The 22,608-nt window shown below is 38.1% G+C and overlaps 1 protein-coding gene across 17 annotated transcripts in view; it reads left to right on the forward strand.

Moving 5' to 3' along the window:
• The window catches only part of TAFA1 (TAFA chemokine like family member 1), an 821,149-nt gene that overhangs the window by 98,985 nt on the left and 699,556 nt on the right, over positions 1-22,608 (forward strand). The window lies entirely within an intron of this gene.

The raw sequence follows: 22,608 nt of genomic DNA on the forward strand, positions 1-22,608 counted from the left end.
ATAGGCTATAATTCCCTGTACTATACACGTTCAGTTTAATTTTTAATTGAAAAAAAATTTGTGATATTGTAGACTAAGACACAGTTGTAAGAAATAGTACAGAAAGATTCCATGTACATTATGTCCAGTTTTCACAAATGGTAACATTTTGCAAAGTTACATTATAATATGATAACTAGGATATTGACAGTGATACAATTCAGTGATCTTATTCACATTTTCCCAGTTTTATTTGTACCCATTTGCATGTCCTATAGAATCTTGTCAGATGTCTATGTTCTTGTGTCCACCACCACAGTCAGACACTGAGCAGTCCCAACACCACAGAGGTCTCTTGTGTTGCTCTTTTATAACCACACCCACCTCCCTCTTGCTATCCTCCAGTCCCTTTCCCTGCCCCTACCATGCCTGCTACCCTGCCTCTACCCCTGGCAACCACTAATCTGTCTTCTATTTAGAAGTTTTTTTGTCATTTCAAGAATGTTACAAAAATGGACTCACCAGTGTGTACACTTTTGAGATTTTTTTTCTCTCAGCATATACTCATAATTCATAATCTGAACTATTTGCTTGTATCAACAGTTTAGCTCTTTGATTACTGAGTCATATTCCATGGCATGGATGTGCCACAGTTTATTCAACCATTCAAGTGTTGAAGAACATTTGGGTGGAGTCCATTGCTTAGCTATTACAAATAAAGCTGCTATGGGTATTTGTGTACAGTTTTTGTTTTTTTGGGGGGGTGAACATAAATTCATTTCTCTAAGATATTTCTATAAGAGTGCAATTTCTGGGTCATATGGTAGTTAGTTGCATGTTTAGTTGTTTAAGAAGCTGCCAAATTGTTTTCCAGAGTGCCTATGCCATTTTATATTTCCAGTCTCTCTCTTATTTTCATATTGTGGTCTGTCTTCTGTTCATGGAATTATAATTGGGATAAATGAAACACAATTTGGGAAGAATTTTAGAAACACTGCTGAAACCAAAAAAAGTAAAGTAGATTCTGTACTAATTTGGAGAAGAGAGAATCCTATTTAACTAAATGCCTCTATATAATAAGTTCATAAAAGTGGCTACATAATAATACAGAAAGTATAGTTCTTTTGTATTTTCAGAGAAGCCTTTGTTAAAATTCTATGTGACCCAGCTCTCCTTAAAACCAAACCCATGGGGATTAAGGAGAAAACACAAAGAATCAAAGGTCTTTAACTGTGAGTTGAGCAGCCCACTTTATACCTGGATTCTTGTGTTCTTACAGCTACTTATAGAATAGTCCATCTAGAGTTGTTAGAAGTACTTCTTGAGATTGTTAGCTTTCCCAGACCTTCTTGGATGTCCTAGAACTACTGACATGGACAGGAAGACCTGGGCTGCAAAAGGAGGTGAGGATGTTGAGAAAGAAAGTTTCACACCTTTATCACAGCCCATCAGAGGGACTCTTTGGAATTAAAGATTAATTTTAATCATCGTTTTCACCCTGGGAACAATAAATACACATTATAAATTATAGTATTTATAGTTATAGCTGCCAATTTGAGTGTCTACTGTGTTTCAGGAGCTGTGCTACATAAATTATATATACTATATGTTTTTTTCAAAATAAGCTTGCAAAGAAGACGTTATTTTATCCCTAATTTATAAATGACAGCCATACATTATCATAAGTTTTCTATATGCACTTACTAGTTTAGTCCATGAAAGTGATTCAAAAGATGTCATTAATATCTGTGCTGCCATGACTAAGGGACCCTCCATTCCCATTTTCACCTGCTCTTAATGACTTCTCCATTCACCATGACTTATTACAGACTGTAGGGCTGGGGGAAGAGTTGAGGGGATAGATGGTAGAGGTAGAGTGGCTTAGGGTACACAAATTAACAATCATAGTTATAATAATAATATTTTTATTATGCTATAATTTATTGAGTTTCTGCCATATGTCAAGTTCTCTACTAAGTGTTTGACATATTAAAATCTTCATAACCAAACAGCAACCTAATAGGATATATGTTATTCTTGTGGCTGTTAGAGCAGTCATATAAATAGACTGAGAAAAGAGGCTTGAGGAGGTGAAATAATTTTCCATAAGGTCACCCACCTAGCATGGGACCATGTTAGAATTTAAACAATGACCTACCTGACTTCAAAGTCCTTGCTCTGTCTGCTTGCTTTTCCTAGTATCTAGATCAACGTGAACACACATAGACACACACACACACAGATTTCTATGTATGTTCCAAATTTAAGAGACATTGGAGACTCTTGGTTTTTAGTTACTTTAATTTTTTGAAACATGGCTCAGATGATTATGCAAGTTTTACAAGCATGATACAATAAAAATTAATCTATCTGTAGATATAAAAAATTAGGTTACTAAGCTTTTTTTTTTAAGTGAATTTAGCAGTATAAAAACTTTTCTTCATGGTGCTAAGGTGAACATTTCTCTTTATCATCTTCCTGCAACAGACATAAAGCAATTTTGAGAGTTTTTATAACTCTCAAGCTTGAAGTCAAAGCTTATGTAATTGTCTTCAACAATTGATGGAATGTCCAGAAATAGGATCAGTATAGCATCATAGTTGTTGACGTGGTTTGTTAATGCTGATCAAGCTCTCCAGTCTCAACAATCATCTTTATACTTATTTATTACCCGAGTTTCTTTGTGGCTGGTGATCAAAAACTTGTTTACTTGTGTTGGGTGGTAGATAAGTTTCTACCAGGCAGGAGGTCCATCCATGCTCTCTTCTTTTCGCTATAATAGACACTTAATAAATATTTGTTGAGTCATGAATGAATGATTAGATCTTTCTCTCCAACACTCTTGACCTTCTTTATGTCAATTGTTCGTTACCATTTTTCACCATCTCTGATATCTCTCAAGAATATCTGGTTAAAAATGTGATTCCCTGTGTTTGTAATTGAGTATACTGTTTACTACAGTATTAATAATTTTAGTGAGTACAGCTTCTTGGCCAGGAACTCTGCTGTGTGCACAGGACAAGGAAATGGCTGATGTCCCCTGGCATTTAAGGAGCTGCCCATCTGGTAGAGGACACAGTGAAGACTGATGAGGGTATCTGTGTAAGCAATGGAGAAAACCCCTTAGAACAGATTAATGGTCAGAGGAGATGAGCAAAGCTGCCTTCCCACAGGGGATGATATCTGAACTGGGTTTTGAAGGACTACTAAGAGTTTTCCTTTTAGATAAATAAGCAAGAGCTTTATCTTAAATAGAAGATATTTTGTTCCTTGAGTTTTTTTCTGAAAATTACTGAAAATGCTACATTGATTTTGAGGCTGTGTGCTCAGAATCAGAACCTACAATTTGGTATATTAAGAGTCTCACTTCCACAGTATGCCAAGGTGAGGATTGGTGGATACAAGTACTTCTTTTTGTAAACATGGCTGACCCAACTTTCTTCTAGTTCCTTGATAAATGAAAGCAGAATAAAAATCTTTGTGGAATATGCAAATAAGGCTATCTTTGATAATCATTTGATATTATGAGATGACGTAAGAACCTTCTCTATTTAAAGAGCTAGTTTTTTTTTTTTAAACTCTAGGTGGATTGTGTATCCAGATGCACAAATTTAAGGAGTTGAAGGACTCAGTTTGCCAAAAAGTTTAAAAAGGATCCCCTCCCCCATCAACTGGAAATATTGTTATATCCTTGATGGATATAATTCATGTGCTCACACTGACAGTGGAAGGTATTTCCTGGAACACTGGTTTGAGAAGGATTCCAAGGCAGTACCAACATTCAGTGGGAAAAAGCATTGTGATCAATTAACAGGGTATGTGTGTGTGCTGTGGGGGGTGTATACCATATGTTCCATTTCTGACATTTCTCAGTCAGGAAGATAATGGACCTCCAGGATGACTTGGATAGCTAAATCACCTCATATTTAAATAATTATGACAGCCCCAGACACTATGAGGAATCAGCTTTGTGGTTTCACCATATTAATGAGAGATGATTTTCTAGTGTCCTTTCTTGTTAGAGTATTAACAATTTGACAAGTTCAGCCATGAAATCAGTTGGCATTTACTCTTATTTAACATAAAACAATGGTGTTGGCTTAAGAGTGATTACACACGCTTAATAAACATTTATTTTTTACCTGGCTCTCTTTGTATCCATCCTTTATAATAGGAAAACAGTTTAATTTTGTGAGGTATCAAAGGAAATAGTTACCATAACTTACACTTATAGCTTGACAAAGGTCTCTGAGGACTTCTATACGGCAGAGAAGGCTTTCAGTAAATATATGTCAAATGAGAGAATAAATTCCGAAGCCACATGGCAAGGGGAATAAGAAAGAGGCTAAAAATGAGGAGAAATTAAGACGAAATTCTTGAGCAGAATTTTTCTGGCATGATGAAATATATGAAATGGCAAAGGGTACTCCACTGTTTTATTGCCACTTCTTGGGGAAGGCCTGTGTAATTCATTTGATGCTTCCCTTTCAGTGACTTCTGCTGTCATCCCAGATTCATGGTGATGTAAGTTTACAGCACTCCGCATCGGCATATATATATTCTCTCTCCACTGTGTCTGCAGTTCCTCTCTACTTCTGCTGCTTTCCCAGGGGAGAGGGTTAACCCCCAAAAGTCACCACATAGGGTAATGTTAATAGGTGTCATTGTCCCAGGTAAACAGTGTCAGCAATACAGTCGTTCCAATATACGTTGCACAGTGAATATGTTTATGGCATTTAGCTGGTGGCGAAAGGAAAGTATGGCATGCCTACTAAGCCATATCTTTGCAAAATGAACAGTATTTGTTTTCACCACGTACCCTCCTACTCTGTTCTAATCAGAAAAAAAAAATATATATATATATATAAAATTGATTACAGATACCATTTAGTGAGTGCTCACTCTGCTGCCAGGTGCCATGTAACCTCTCTGCATGCATAACACATTTGATCTTTCCCAAACCGTATCATGGAGCAACTATTATTGTCTCCAGTTTTCATTTGGAAAAACTGAGTCTTAAAGGTGCTTAAGTAACCAGTTTAAGATTGCCTAGCAGATATGTGGGAAGGCCTAATTTAAATCAAACAAACACTGTTCTGACACCAGTGTTTGTACCCTAATCACTGTACAGCATGGTCTCCCCAATGGAAACTGTGATTGACATCTTTCCACTTACCTGGCTGATTTAATAGTCATTCCTAGAAGCCAGCAGCCTTGGGAATTGTGTCAACCTACAGAGCAAATATTGGGAATGTAGTTTATAACTTGAAAAAAATGTCTACATGTCAGGGAGAGTGCCAGAGAAATAAGACACTGGTTTATTTCCCACCTTTTTCCAATCTTTTATTCTGTGTCTTAAAACTGCTTGGTTGTAACTAATAAATGTTATTGGGTGAATAAATGTTCATCCAATATACCACTTTTGACATAAATAATGTAATATCCAAACAATGCAGGAACTGCCTTAAATAAAACATGTGAATGCTGGGTCTTTCTTGTAATAATTTGAAAAATATCAATAATGCTGTCAGTTTAACAACAGAACATACTTTTTGCCCTTTTCATCTTCCTGGCTATATTAGAAAAGGAAAAATGCACCCCTTCACCACATGAAAAAGTATACTTCCCACCACCATTGTCTGAAGGTTTGCTTTAGTAGCCTGACATTTAATTTTAGAAATGAGCAAATTAGCATCTGTTTCATGTTTCTGAAACCTTAAGGAAGGTGATCTGGTTCAGTGGATAAGAATATTGGCTTTAAAATCAGACTACTTGAATTTGAATCTCAGCTGAGAAACTTTGGGCAATACACTAACCTTCTCTGAACCTATTTCCCTATGTGTAATGTAGAAATAATTACACCTACCTCAGAAGGCTGCTGTGAGAATTAAATGAGAAAATTCACAGGTATCAGTTTATTAATCAACTTAAATTTCAGGGAGGTACAAACAAGAAAAAGCATTGTTTATTTTTTCTCCAAATACAATCTTCAATTCCTTGCTCTTTAAGGTGATCTACTTGGAAACCATGGCTATAGACAACCATGGCTATAATTATTCGTATTGAGTGATACGAATAATTTCCTCCTGGTAATTGTCTTACTTTTGAGTTTCCACAAAATGACCATGGCACAAGAATTTGGGTGCAATTAGCCTTTCTCAGAGGTGGTTCCAGGTAGTACAAGTGAAGAAATGGGGAGACAGGAAAGAAATAGTCAGTTAAAAGCTATGTATGGGCAGGCCACTACTATGAGTAACTAGGGCTCAATGTCTCTGAAATGCCACATGGAACAGACCTTAGAACATTCTCTTCAGAGGAAAGGGAGAGTAGTAGACGCTTCTGGTGCTTGAATTGGATCTCTTTACTGGCCCAGTGCACATGTCCTCCAGTTACTCTGAGTGTTGGGTGGCCCACAGCCACTCCTCCCCACCCCTTTTCCTGAGAATTGTCCTCGGTTAAGCTTACCCTTCTATTCCAGTTGCCAGTAGCACTGACTGACAGATCTGAGGACACACAAGGCCAGCCTTTCACCTCCGAGGGATTCTGCTGTGTGGTTTATGCCACAGAACCCTCTTCAGCATGGATCAGGACAAGGCTAGGCTTACCTGTGACTATATCTAACTTGATTCTTTCCCCTTCCTTATTCTCTTTCATTCCTGCCATTACAGTCTCTCCTGAGATGTCTATATTGCAGATTTTCACACATCTGAATTTCTGTCTTAGTCTCTACCTCTAGGGAACTTAACTTAAGACAAGGGCACTGGGGGCAACTATTCAACAATGGTTGTCCTCCATTGGTTTGAGGTTTGGTAACACTGACCAGCTGCTGCCTTCTGTGACCCACACCATAGCCTACTTCTGACGGGGTTCCTCTGCTCCTCTCATGGGCGGATCTTGAGAGTGGCCCCATCAGGATGGTTTGAGCCAGGTAGCCAAGGTACTTGATGCATGGGAATCTTGTGCACTGGGTGTGCAGGCTCTTTTCACTGCTGACCTCCCCTCTCTCTGTTGTTGGGGCTGCTTCTAGCCAGCATCCCCGCCCAGCCTCAGAAAACAGGAAACAGGTATCAGCTTCTTATTTCACAGATGCTCCCAAACTTAGGGAACACATGTGAAACTCCTTCAAGAATCTTGTCACTGAGTTCTGTGTAGAGCGGGTTGAGGGGAGAGGAGGAGAGTGCGAAGATTTTTTTATAGACCTAAAAGCAGTCTGCTAGAGAATGAGACGTTAGGCTGCTTATCTTCTATTTAATCTCCAAACCCTTACTGGGAACTCTGACACTTGGGTTGGTGGGATGGCCACTGGGCTAACAACCATCCTGATTCAACCAGTTTCTTCTAACTCTAGTCTTCTGCTTACGTGGGCTGGATCCGTGATGTTGGGGAGGGTCAAAGGACCAGCTGGCCACCTTTATTGAATAAGGGTTTACCTATTGCCTCTTTGGGATTTAGTTGATTTTCAGAAGCCATGGAAAACATCTGTTTAATATTCTGTTATATATATATATTATTTAATATATATATATTTATATATTATTATATTATATATAACATATATATTTATATATATAATATAATATATATATTTAAATGAATACTTAAACAGTAGCTGTTAATTTAATTATAAAATTAGTTTCTAGCGGCTTTGCAAAGCATCACATTTTACTGTTTATTTTAATGATGTGACTCAGCATGTTGGTTGAAAAGATCACAGGTCTAAGAATCAGAAGACCCAAGTCATCATGGACTCAGCCCTGTGACTTTTTCCAAATCATTTTACTTTCCAAGACTGTGACTTCACAGCTGTCAAATAGAATAATAAAAGCTGCTTTACATATCTCACAGGGTTGTTATAAGTCTGAAAATGAAGGGAAACATGTGGAAATACATCTGAGAGTGTAAAATAATGAAATGTCAGGTAATAATTAATAAAGTAACTCACTTTTAAAGGAATCTACTGAAAGGCAGTTTCCCCTTCTCTTTAAGATACTCACGCCAATCTGACAAGCTGCTGTGGCTGAGACCTGACTCATTTTAAGCAAACAGATGCCATGCTAAATGATGACAAAGTGATAAACATATGTAAATATTTCATATGGAAGCGAAGTCAATACGGACACATACAAAAGACATAGTTCCAAGACTGGGAAAGCCAGGCTATGCATAGTCACAGCAGAAAAAGACACGGGTGCTGGAGTGGATCATCAACTAGAAACAAGCCCAGTGCTGTTATTTAAAGGCTAACCAGAAACTATTAATAGACATAGACCATGCATAATTTTGCCATTTGCCATGATGTAGCATCCTGTTAATCGGACAAGGGTATCATATAGAGGAAAACGTGCTGGGTTCTAATTCTGGCTCCTGGTGACACTGAACTCACCCACTACCTCTCTAGGTTCTTTGCTGGTTTAGGTTGATGTGGTTAAGTCTGTCTGTTCCCATCTGGTTACAGACGATATGATGTTGTGTGTGTGAAAGTGTTTTGAAAAAGCATAGTTACGCTGTGGGGGAATAGGGTGATATTAAGCAAGTGACCCAAAAAGGATAGAAAAAATCTAGAAGAAAGTGAAAAAACAGCTGGACAAGAAGAAGCCAGAAGGTGTCCTATTTTATGACACCACCATGGGCTGCCCAAAGGAATAAGTGTTTCTAAACATCATAGACAGAGGGAAGGAGAGAGAGAGAGATTGAATGGGCTCAATAAGACAAAAACAAAGACCAGACCTGTTCTTAGAAATAATAATTAGTACATACATATAAACTAAAAAAAAGTGCAGTATACTGTATATATGTATTTACATGCAGTATAATGTGTATGTGCAGTCGAATTGTAATTAAAAAAAAAACAAAACAAAGACCACAGTACCATTATTGGACTACATGACCCGGGAGGCCATGCATGCTGCAGGTTTGAAGGCATGCAAGCTGCAGGTTTGAAGGCACTTATCCAGTGCCATGGAGTTTTAAAATATCTCCATGTAGCCCTTCTAAATGGCCACTGGTCAACACATGATCAGGCATTTAAATAAAAACCATAAAAAAATTGGGAGTTTGAGATTTGCAGATATTAACTACTATGTATAAAATAGATAACCAATACGTTTCTTCTGTACAGCACAAGGAACCTATATTCAATATCTTGTAGTAACCTATAATGAAAAAGAATATGAAAATGAATATATGTATGTACATGTATGACTGAAACATTATGCTGTACACTAGAAATTGGCACAACATTGTAAACTGACTATACTTCAATTAAAAAAAAACCAATGACAAGTCAAATCATTTCTGAAAGACAAAAAGTCTTTTTATTATGAAAAAATTTAATTCAAATGTATACTAAGGACACAGAATAGAATATTGATCCTTTTATACACCCATCACCCAGCTTCAGTATTATCACCATTCTGGAGAGACCATGCCTTTAAGAAACATATAGTCTTTTTAATTTAACATTTTTATTAGGAGATAATTTCAAGAATAGAGTAGATAGAATAATACAGAATAATGTAATATAAATAGAATAATTTCAAGAATAAGAATAGCTTGAAGAGTTTTCAGAGACCCCCTTATCCAGATTCATCTGTTGTTAATATTTTATTCCTTTTTGTTTGTCATCAGCACATGTACTCTTTCTGTCTCTCTCTCTCTCCCTCCTCTGTAACATTTTCTTTTTCTGAACAATTTGAGAATAATTTATACCCATCATGACCACTTACCCCAGAATACTTCATTGTGTATTTCCTAGGAATAACAATATGGTCATATATAACCATAACATAGTTACCAATTTTGTAAATTTATATTTATACAATTTCATTGTATTCCAGGTGTATCAGTTGACCAGAGATATCTTGTATAGCATTTCCCCTCCTCCATTACAAGACCCCATCTAGTGCCAGGTATAGCATTTAGTTATCACTTCTCTTTGCCTCCTTTAATATGTACCATCTCCCCAGCCTTTAGTTGTTACTTACAATGTTGACAATTTTTTAAAAAATGACAATCTTCCTCTATACCCATTTGTTTTAATAGAATGTTCCTCATTTGGACTTTGTTTCCTCATTATTGTGTTCAGGTTGTGATTCTTGGCCAGAACTGCATAGGGGATGATGGTGTGTCCCTCTCAGAGGTGTCATACTTGGAGGTAGAACACACATCTGCTCCTAATTGGGGGTGTTAATTTTGAACACTTAGTCAAGGTGTTGTCTGATTTCTCTGCTGTATAGTCAATATTTTTTCCCTTACAACATATCAACAAGCTGTAGGGAGACACTTTAGAGCACACACAGATTCTGTTCCTCATCAAGTTTCCCCCCAAATGTTAGTTAGCATCCATTCATAAATCTTGCCTGATCCAGTTTTTACTACAGTTATTACAAAATGCTGATTTTCTATGCCAGCACTCTTTCCACATTTATTAGGTAGCACATGGCATTCTGCTGTAACCAAGAGTCTTCTCTTTCCCTCTATTTATTTATTTATTTATTTATTTATCTATTTACTATCAGTGTGGAATAACGATCTCTCTTTTTTCTCCAAATGGCTTTTGGTAGATTACTACATACAGTTAATTATTTTGGTGCTGAAATTGTCCCATATTTGGCTAGTGGGAGCATCTTTAAGCTGACTTTTATGTTCTGGGACATGCCCTCATCAATTGTTTGGAGGCTTACTTTATGGCATACCAGAATGTTCCAGGCTTATCTTGTGCCTATCCATCCAAGCCCTGGCATCAACGATTGCTCTGAGGATTCCTGGTTCATTTTGGTGGGGAACGATATTAATTCCTGTCTCTTGGCTCTAGGTGTGCTCATTGTGGCTGGGGTGTGGCATTTTGGGCCTTTCAGTGCACAGAGGTAGGAAACATACATGCACTCACCCATCTACATAGTACACTTGTGTACATATATGCCGAAACGTGTACGGGTGCACTTGCACATACATATGCATATCTCAAAATTATGAATTTACATCAACATCCTCAGTTTCCAAACCATCCGTACAGGGTTCTTTCTTGTCTCTCCTCATTCATGGTTTTATGTACTGTCTTCCTGATTGAAAAACTGGCTCCCAGATTTATTCACTGGCTCATTCTTATCATACATCCAAAATAGTTTCACAATTGCTTTGCCCATACCATTACAAAAAACAAGCCTCATTAAAAACAGTTCAAGGTTTGTTGGCAATTCTTGCCCTCACCCCACCCCACTCCATTCTGCCACAAACTGAGGGTGTATAGTCAGTTACATGGATTAGTTCTTTCTTTCCTTCCTCCTCCCTCCTCTACTCCCTCCCTCCTTCTTTTTCTTCTTTCCTGTATCCCTTGCTGTCCCACTTAAGGGTAGTTATGGCATTCATTTGAAATACAATTGAATTTATGTGGTTCAGTTTTCTTCCATGTCAGTCCCCTTTTCTTTCCAGATGTATGTATGTGATGCGTGCCAGTATGTATGTATTAATATGTAGAAGATTGCAGGCTTCAGAAAGTCAAACTATATACAAAAGAATATTCAGAGGTGTCATTTTTTTTTTCTTCTACTCTTCCCCAGCCCAACATGACGGTATATAAGAACAAAAGTATACACATTAAACATAATGATATAATTGCCTTTAGGGGAAGGGGAAAAGGAAATGTAGGTAAAGGTGAATCAATTGGTCAGTCATTTGATCAAGATGGGGACCTTACACCGTGGGGCAGTGAAGATAATTTATATAAATTGAGGAACATGACTGACCCCACTGTCAAGAACTCAAGGTTAAAATTTTTTTCCCAGAGCTCCACAGACATACAGCAGCATTTCCCAATGTATGTTCTGCAAAACACTAGTCTCATAAGATAGCCAGTAGAGGAAAAAAATTGTTCCCGGTCAAATAAGAATGGGTAATATTACACATTTGATCCCCTTCCTGAAAGTCTGTCTGTTAAGAAAGACTATAAGTTATTTTTTTTCTTTTTTTTTTAATCTTTTAACACAGAGACAGTAGAAAAGCAGTTGCCAGGGCCTAGGGTCAGTGGGTGGTGGGGAATAGGGAGAGGTTGGTCAAAGAGTACAACTGTTAGCTACAAGATGAATAAGGTATTAGTATCGAATGTATAACGTGGTGACTATAGTTGATAACACTGTATTTGTATAATTGAAATTGCTAAGAGAGTAGACCTTAATTTTTCTCCCACCAACCAAAAAGAGAAAAAGATAAGTATGTAAGGCGATGGATGTGTTAATTAACTAGATGGAAGGAATCTTTTTTAGTATGTATACGTGTATCAAATTACTATGAATATATTACAATTTTATGTGTTAATTATACTTCAGTAAAACTGGAATGCAAAAAGAAAGAAATTAAGTATGCTCCCTTAACTTAACATGGATATCTTTGAATGAATATTTACTTATCTTTTAGAACTAATCTTTAGAGGGACAAATTTTGGAAAATTTGGATCCATGCTCTCACTCAGCAAACACCTATTGAGCACATGCTCTGGGCTGGGTACTCGTTTAGGCACTGTGGATGGACAGCCAACAAAAAGTGAAGTGCCTGTCCTGGTGGAATTATATTTTAGGAGTGTTTGTAGGGGCAGTGGAGGCAGACAGAGATACCATGTCTGATATTGATGTAGGGTATCAACTCTTGTATCTACTCAAGAAAGATGAATAAAGACTGCCAATTTCCTTTCCTCCTTTGGGAAGACTTCAAAATGACTTCAAAATGCTGACCCAAAAGGAAAGAAAATGGAGGACCAAATAAATGCTTCAACCAACTTGGAGGCTAAGCACTGAGTCAAGGGGGAATATGTCAAGGGGTTTCATCCTTTTACTTCATCTGCATACATCTGAGCACAAACCAAAAATTAAGGGTATAAAATTTTATAAAAAAATCAAGGGAGAAATTCCTGAGTTTTTAATCACATTCCCATGTTGATAAAACATTTATGAGCTCTCCTTCAATTAATTATAATAAACTACGTAACATTGCAGGAAACAAACTGAAAATTTAATAAAGTAAGTTCACTTCTAATTTCTTTTGAAGAAAGAAGCTAATTATATTTAGTTCTGTAATTATAACTTTAATTAAAATACAATGCAAAATATTCCATAAAGTGAAAACAGTGCTCAGTTATAAAATAGGGCCTTTTTAATACAACTTGCTCTTTAGATGAAAATATATAATTTAAAATGAAGTCTTTAGTGTACCATCTTCCAAAAATTTCATCCTTTCAGTTTAAATTTAATTTAACCATCTTCCTATAAAGACTGCTTAATGTTTATTTACTGTTTTAAACCTATTTCCTTCTGTTTATTGTGTGCTGAAAATCTTTTCATTTGTTTCAGCCACCTTCCCCTTGCACATCATAATTTCCAGCACATCCCTTTTGAGTTAGAACCTGGCTTGAAATTTTTGGTGACTTAGAACTTGAAAGCTCAGATTCTCTTAGAAGTACATTCACATATCAGTCCCCTTCACCTGGCTGGCACAGAGATGATTTGATTGCTCCAGGCAGACATCCAGGTAAAAGGAAATTTAGATCCTCTAAAATGAAATTAGGAAGGTGATGAAATGACCTTCTGGTGATGTTTTTAAATCATCATTTGCTCTCGAACACTTCTCAGAGGAATGGAGTTGACTAATAGTTTGCCCAGATGTTACACTTAACTTCCAAAGTCAACTGAAATTTTGGGGTCATTTGCCATAATGTTAAAGCCAGATCCACTTCTAAAGCCCTTTTAGACTGTTCTTTAATTGGAAAGGTACTCTGCTTTTACCCAAATCACAGAGGTTTATGGAAGGGAAACACTAAGCTTGAAAAACTCTCACTTTTTCAACTAAACATCTCTTTATACTCCAGCATTCAATGAAGGAGTCACTTGGTTTCACCTGAATCAATTTTGAATGACTAAAAAGTATTTTTTAATGCATAGTGTATAAAAAATGTTATACTTTATTCGCAGATTTATCTCCCTGAGGAGTTGTTGAAAATCAGATTCCTTCACCACTGTTCCTGCCCTTGCATTCAGACCCAGTATGTTTTGTGTGGATCCCAGTGATTTTTTTTTTTCAGTTTGAGAAACGTACTGAATGTTTGCAAGCTTCTCGAGTTGAGTAATATAGTCCTTCAGTCAAGGGACTTACACCCTGAGTGTATGACTGAATGTCAGCTGAATCAGTAATTCTTTCTGCTTTCCTTTGGGGCAGAACTTATCTAGCCCCTGCAGGAGTGGAGAAGATGGTTGAAGTGAGAAAAGAGTAAGTAGGGAGAGGGGATTGTTAGCACTTTGAACGTGGGGAATGAAGGTCCTATTGCCTGTGATCTGGGTAACTTGCAGAGTGGTTACCTTGGTTACAAGGTAATCAAGAAAAGATGTGACTGAGGACTGCTAGGATGCAGGGCATTGATGCATTCAGAATTAATTTCTCACTTGGCACTTTGCTAAGTTAGGGCCCACAACCTTGAGTGCCCATTCCCAGAACACCCAAGAACATTCCCAGAACATTCTCTTAGCTTTTTAAACCTCCTGATCTTTCAGAAAAGGTTTGTGGCTCTGGCAGGAACTTTCTGTTCTTCATCTTGGTCTCTTTCATGTGTCTAACCAGAGGACTGCACATAATACTGGGTGCTCTATTTATTACCACCTGTTTAATTGTAATTGATAAAACTATTTGAAAAAATACTTGGAAAAGTTTTGCTCATTCTGAGAAGTCAAACCACAGCAAGAACACATTTAGAAAAAAACCTCATCATCTCTCCTACTCTTGCTCCAGCCCACATCCCCGATGTAATGAATGTGAGCATCTTTTCATATCTTCTACTGTAGGTCAGTTTCTATGTTTTTGAACCAAATGGGGTACTAAGCACAATACTCTGCATCTTCTTTTCAGGTTTTGTAAAAGCATCCACTTCCTTGCAGAGTCTGTCTGCTCTTACAGAGTGTAGAAACCCAGTGAGGGCATCACAATGAAGGCCAAATCTGTGGCCATTACAGCTCTAGTCCCTGAGCAGGAAGCCTCCAACTCAGTGGTTCTTGGAGGGTGCGGCAGGGAGGGTGCATTTTGCCCACCCCTCCCTCCTCCCCCAGGAGACGTTTGGCAATGCCTGGAGGCATTTTGGTTGTTATACCTGTAGGGCGTGCTTCTAGCATCTAGTGGGCAGAGGCTAGGGATGCTGTGAAAAATCCTGTAATGCACAGGACAACAGTCTCCCCACACACAACCTCCCCACCACACACACAAGCATAGAATTATTCTGCCCCAAATATCAGTAGTGTCAGGATGGAGAAACTGTAGAATTGAGGATCTTTGAGGACCTTTTCCCTGAAGAAGGAGGGGTCTGTTCTCATGCTTAAGGGAAATCATGCCAGGAAAGAATATATGGTCACAGATCTTTTCTGGACAGTGCTTTCCTGTTTATAATATACTTTCTTATTTTTAAGGACTACATGCTTGTGTCCTCCCCAGAATTCATATGTTGAAATCTCAACACCCAAGCCATGGGGTTTTGGGGAAGTAATTAGGTCATGAGGTGGAGCCCTCATGAAAGGGATTAGTGCTTTTATAAAAGGGGCTCCAGAGTTCTCTCGCCTGCCCTCTTGATGCCATGTGAGGTACTAGGAGAAGTCAGCAGTTTGCAGCCCAGAAGAGGACCCTCACCAGAATCTGACCATGCTGGCACCGACTTTGGACTTCTGGCCTCCAGAAATGTGGGAGATAAACTTCTGTCGTTTAAGCCTCGCAGTCCATGGTATTTTGTTATAGCACCCTCAACCAAGACACATATTTCATCTTCATTTTTGTGCTTAGAAATTGTGTGCGCACTACCCCTTTATGCCTCAGTTTCCTTATAGGTTATATGGACCTAATGTCAGCATGTACCTCACACGGCAACTGTAGGAATTCAAGGAGATGGCGCACCCAAAAGAGCATAGCTCAGTGCCGGGCCCTGGACTGCACGTGTAATGTGTATGTGGTTACTCTTGTTTGGACTCAGGGTTTCACTGGGTAAACAGAAATCACTCTGTGGATTCCCGTATAAAAAGACTGAATTTATGGAATTAGAGGCTTGTGCAATTTTTGGAAAGTGTGATGGAAGAAAGTTCAGGAAAGCTATTTCTAATCATCTCAGCGTGCAGCCCTGAACTGGGCAGTCTGGACATTCACTGAAGTGCCGCTGTGACTCTCAAGCGCTCTGGGAAGGCCCCCAATGGCTCAGCCTGCCCTACTGAGGGGAGGAAGTCCCGGAAGATGCCGCCCATCACCTTGGTGCCTACAGCACTGAAGCAGGGGATGCACGAGGGCACCCCCGGAAGCCGCTGCAGATCTCACATCCGCTGTAAGCCTCTTTGCAGCAATCACCTGCTTTTCCGTTCTGCTCCCCACTTCTGCAGAATCCAACCTGGAGATGTTCTGAGGCGGGGACTGTGGGAATTATTCTGGCTCTTTCTGTGCAGTGTAGAGGACACTGAGGTGACACCAGACAATTTGCAGCCTTTGTCATTACTTTTACCTCGTGGTTCTTCAAAGTAGGTATTATCCTCACTTTTTAAATGAGAAAATTGCCGCTCAGAGAGGTGACTTGATTCTTCTCAAAGTCTAATTTGTGCCAGACCTAGATTCCAAATTCAGTGCTCCCTCCCTGCCCTACACCATCCCCTAGATGTAGTCCAAAATAACTAGCTACTTTTGGAGTCATTAATGGGAATGAAAGCTTTGTTTTCCCAAGTGTCTTTCTCCCATAGGTCTAAATATCTTTATTATTCATTTGGGGTAAAATATTAAATTACTCTTTTAAAATAACAGTAAAGTCATAGGGGTAAACAAAAAGAAATGATTGATTATTAATACCTTAGACCAAATATCTTTTTTCATCAAATTAGGGTGTTATGTCAAAGAGATCCTACTGACCCTTTGGCTGTTTTCCCTATAGAGCAATGTAATGGAAGGGGAATGGATTTTAGAGTTTGCCCTGAGTTTTGTGGTTTGCTTTTTAAGTGACATCGGACAAATTATTAGCTTCCTCTGAGCTCTGGTATTCTCATAAAGAGAATAGATATGACATTATCTACTTGGAGGTCTTATATGAGGATTATATAGGACAATACCAAGATATCTACTTGGAGGTTTGATATGAGGATTATATAGGACAATACCAAGAGAGCATAGAGAAAGCATTTTCTTTCTTTCTTTTTTTGAAAGCACTTTATTTCTTTCCACACTTGTATGAAAAATACTTGAGGTGCTCCACCATGTTAGGTGCTATGCTAAGCTTTGTGAGGATACATGAGGTCCTGGGGTAAACAATCTGGTGTGTTTGGGAGGAAGACATTGTATACAAATAAAGAACATAAGATAGCACAAACACACATGATAGGCAAGATCTTCACACTCACAGGACGGAAATAAACAGGTCATTGGCTAGAGAACAGGGGTGTAGGAAGATACTTTGGATGGGTTAAACCACCCTGAGCAGATGAGTATTTGATCTAAGACTTGAAGCATTAAATTCTTTCTGCAAATATTTATTGAAAAATCTGCTATGTGCCAAGCTCTGTTCTAGGCATTGGAGATAAAGCAATGAACAAAACTGACCGTCTCTACCCTCAGTTCTGGTGAGGGAGATAGATAATAAAAAATCACATCAGTAATTATGTAGAATCTCAGAGGGAAATACATTCTTTGGAGAAAAGTAAAGCAGGAAAGTAAAGTAGGACCCAAGTCACTGCTGAGAAGACATTTGAGCAGACCCTGCAGGGTGTCACTGTCAGAAGAACAATTGCAAAGATCTGAGGCAGGTGCATGCCTGCTTGTTTGAGGGAAGCTTGGAAGCCAATGTGAATGGAGTGGAGGGAGTAAGAGAGAGCATGGTAGAAGAGAAGCTGTGAGGGACAGTAGGGGTCCAGATCACGTGAGGCTTTGTAGTTTATTGTAAAAATGCTGCAGTTTTCTTTGAGTGAGATAGATGACCCTGCCTGTCACCCAGACTGTAGGGGGCAACTGTGAGAGCAGGGATACCCATTAGGATGCTAGTGCAATTATCCAAGTGAGAGAGGGTGGTGGCTTGGGCCAGAATGATAGTAGTCGTAGTAGTGATAAGTAGCTGGATTCTAGATATATTCTGAGGGCAAAGCCAACAGGAGGGATGTACTGAAAAGTTATATGTTGGTGAACAAGAAGAAAGAGTCAAGCATGCCTACAAGATTTAGGGCTAGAGTAATTCAGAAGGTGGAGTTTTCATTTATTGAGACAGGGAAGCAGGTGTCATGGAGAGAATCAGTTCTTTTAATGTCTTAGTAAGATGCCTCTTTAGATATCTACATGAAAGTGGAAGTCTGAAGTTTAGGGAAAACTCAAAGACAGAGATCTAAGTTTGGGAGTTGAAAACATAGATGGCATTCAAACCTATGAAACTAAATGAGATCACTGAGGAAATAACTGTAGATAGGGTAGGAAAAAGGTCCTAGGTTTAAGCTCTGGGGTGCTGCAACTTACAAATGGAGCAGGTGAAGGGGTCCAACAGAAAGGATCTGTTAGTAAGTTAAGAGAAAACCAAGGGAAGGAAGTGCTTCAAGAAGGAAGGTTGGTTAATTGTGTTGAATGCTGTGAATAACTCAAGTAAGATATAAATTGAAAATCCTTTGGATTTAGCAAAGTGAGGTCATTGGAGATTTTGGCATGAGCGGTTTCAACATAGTAGTATAGACATAAACTTCATTGGAGTAGGATTAAGAAAGATTGTGAGAAAAGGAATTAGATTCTCTTGAGGATCAACAAAATGGGAAATAACTCAAGGTGGGAGCAGATGTGTCATCAAGAGAAGGTAGACTATTACTTAAAAGTCACCAGAACTTCAAGATGCAAAGGTGTGTCAGAATCACTTGGGAGGTGAGGAATGGCACTTGTTAAAACAAGACAGCTCAGCTTACTTCTAGAGTGTCTGATTCAGTAGGTCAAGGGAGGGACCCAAGAATTTGCATTCCTATTATAATCTCAGGTGATGCAGGTGATGCAGGTGCTGCTGGTCCAGGGAACATGTTCTGAGTATCACTGCTCATGGTCATCAATTTTCTGTTGACCCTTCTATCTAAAGTAGCATCCAATCTTCTATCCCTTTCTGCCACTCTCTCACTGTGTGAAACTGCCTTATTTATTGTTCGTTATTTAAATTCCCATTGGCATAGTCATTGTAAGAAAGGAGAAATGTCTGTCTTGTTCACCACTGTTCCCCTTGTGTATAATGCAGTGCTTTGGCATACAGTTGAAAGAAAAAAAAAAAGGAATGAATTAGTAAATGAAGAAATGAAAGTTTCCAACAACGATAAGCACTGTTTTGTACAGGCTCTGAGATGCCTAAAGCTTCTTTGGAACTGTTTGCAAAGAAAAAAAGCTACATTTTGCCAAATGGCAAGTCAAAATATTAAGAGTTAAATTTCAACCTGAGGGATCTGAGCTCATTATTTACACTTCAAAATTCATAGTAACCAGCCCAGAGATACCCAGTGTGGCTATTATGTCCTGTTTCATATAACATGTAACTTTCAAAGAAAATGCTGCTTGAGAGCATTTTGTCATTAACTATTTACATGGAGGTCCCTGATTGTCACCATTTTAGAAACCTCCCCAGTGTGAAAGAAAACAGTAAAACCACGCTTTGGTCTTCACCACACTAATTAGCCTATAACCCAACCATTTGTAGCAGGCTTCATGTAACACATCTAGGTTTTACATGAGGGGTATTTAAGGACCATTCATTTGGAAGAATTTATCTGTCAATCCAAGTCTTAAAAAAAGAAAACCTAAAACAGGGTAGCCAGGTTCCTGTTAAAAGTTTTTTTTAAGAGTGTTAAATGAAAACATCTCTGCTTCATATTCATTATTTGGCAATGACCATTTCATCACTCAGACAACATGAATAAAAGATATTACTCTTAGTCATTAGCAACTCGGTCAGGGAATAGAGAAAAATTGGACATTTAAGAACATTTGACTTTTCTGTCATTTCAGACTAAATGACACTCTTAAATGATGGCTAGTCAAACCTACAGAATCTATTAGTAACTTGAAAATAAGTGTGAAGGGATGCCAAAACCCACAGGAATCTTAAACTAGCATTTATCAGGCTTGTCACATCATTGCTACTGGTAATAAAAGCATTTTTGTTTTATGTTGTAATGTCTACAGAGAATAATATTTTTTTGCACCAGAGTAAAAAGTGATATTGCAACATTCATCACATTCTTTGATGTAAAATAACCTAAAAAGTTTGAAAATTGATGTTCATTGTTTTAAGGCTAATTTAAAAGCCTGGTGCATTACACAAATTTTCCTGGTTGCTTTTTATGAGGTTCCAGTATTCAGTAGTCATTCAATTTTCTGAAGCATTTTCTTACATGGGTTTCATGGATTTTGTTGCATACCCAGTAGTGAATAAACAGGGTTTTTTTTGTTTGTTTGTTTTGTTTTTCTTAGCATTTTTTATTGATTTATAATCATTTTACACTGTTGTGTCAAATTCCAGTGTAGAGCACAATTTTTCAGTTATACATGAACATATATATATTCATTGTCACATTTTTTTCTCTGTGAGCTACCATAAGATCTTGTTTTAATGGTGGTAATAGTAACTGACCAATTTATTGGTGCATTTATTTTCTTATAATCATTAAGCTGCTGGTCCTGTTGCATTGCTATAACCAAAGAAACAAAGAACTGTCATTTGTTAAGTTCTATATGATTTAATCAGGGTCTAAATGTTCGCTCTCTTCTATTTTTTTTTCCCCCTCGAAGTCTCTAAAGCACTGATCCAATGAAAGAAAACTCAATCTAGGCAGTGAAAAAGAAACCAGAACTCCAAACACAGTTGGTATGGATTGCCACATTTATATGCACATTGATTTCTACATGACTGCATTCAGAAACAAAATACCATCCTTTCTGATCAATTCATTCCGAGTTCTCTTTTCAGATAAATTAAAAACAAAGCGAATCCAAAGCAATAGTTCCTCCTTTTAGCTAGAGTTGTGAAACATCTCTTAAGAAGCAAAAATGTCTTTATACTTCTCTTGTGTGATGGACAGCTAGGATAACAATTGAATTCTCTGAAACTATTGGGAATTTGCATAGTAATGTAGGTGCAATTTCTACTAGAAATTCAGATTTAAGACAAATTGCTATATTAGAGAAGTAAGCGATTCTAATTCTGCCACTTAATCATCTTCCAAATAAATGTTAGAACAGGAAAGAGGAGGTATAATATGACTTATATTTTCCAAGGGTGCTGTGGGGGGAGTTTATGTACCTCTCCATGATTGTGACCATCACTCACGCTAGTACAGTATTTCCCAGAGGATAGCACACATATCTTCTGGTAAAGTGAAACTGATTTAAAGAGGTACATTAAACAATGCATTTTATTTTACTGGTTAGAGATTTATTTTTATATCTATTAAAATTTTGCTAGAACTGCTTTTCTTTTGCTTTCATGGATAATATTCTTAGGACAAAAGAAAAAGAGTTAATGTTAAAAAACTAATGAAGATAATAGCATGGGGTATTCAAGATGTAAGTGAAGTGTGAAGGACTAAAGTATGGGAAATACTGCTAAGGTGTAGGTATTTTTCTTTCTCTTAAGACACCATTGAGCTGTGTTCAATATTTACAAGGTATTTGGAGAAAAGGATGGGAAGAGAGGGAGGGAGGGAAATGGACCTGACTGTTGGAGAGAGATAGCTATTGGCATAAAAAAGAGGACACATTAAAAACTGTATTTTGAAAATGAATACAAAATATAGAGAATAATATACTGAACACCAACTCAGCAATGATCAATTTGTGGCCAGTCTTGTTTCATCTGTATCCCCATTATCTCAGATTATTTTGTGGCATCCCAGATATTATATCATTTTACCTATAGGTATTTCTGCATATCTCTTTAAAAGATAAAGACTCTTTAAAAAAAAAAAAGTAGACTTCTAGTCTTTGGCCAGAACTTACAAGTTGCCACTTTGTCCTAACAAGTCAAGAGTTGAATAAACTGAAAAATCAACAACTATTTTTGTATATGTCAGAGAAGTGAGGTCACAAGTCAAACCACTGCCTCAGTATTGGAGAGACAAACAAGTGGGTACAGAGAAGCATAACTCACTGAAGCAGAAACCCACCAGCAGAAGCCTCTTTGGGAACCAGTGCCCACGTAGGAAAAGCCTGAACTGTGAATTGCTAGAGGCTCAGTGTGGGCAACTCTGAGGGTTAAAAACCCCAGGGGAACCCAGTCATACGGGGGCCCCACATTTTTGTTAGTTTTACCCCCTGGAGCTCTATCAGGTCCTCACAGTGAGTTTTGGAGAACCAGCCCCACATACTTCTGGCAGAGGGAAGGGAAAAGGAACCATTTTGAAATACACCAGAGCATTCCACTCTCCTCAGCAAGACCTGATCTCAGGTGAAACTGTTTTACCAGAGCCTAACCTGTGGAGGTTTTATCAAAGCCTAACTGCTCCGGGCATAGGGACATACCCAACTTAAGCGCCCTCCCCCCACCCCCAGCCATCCTGCCAGTGTGATTCTTATACCAAATAAATGACATTGATTCCTAAATGCCATTGAACATCCACTCAATATTTAAATGTCCCC

This window comes from Vicugna pacos, chromosome 17, assembly GCF_048564905.1.
Source record: "Vicugna pacos chromosome 17, VicPac4, whole genome shotgun sequence".
NCBI lineage: Eukaryota > Metazoa > Chordata > Mammalia > Artiodactyla > Camelidae > Vicugna > Vicugna pacos.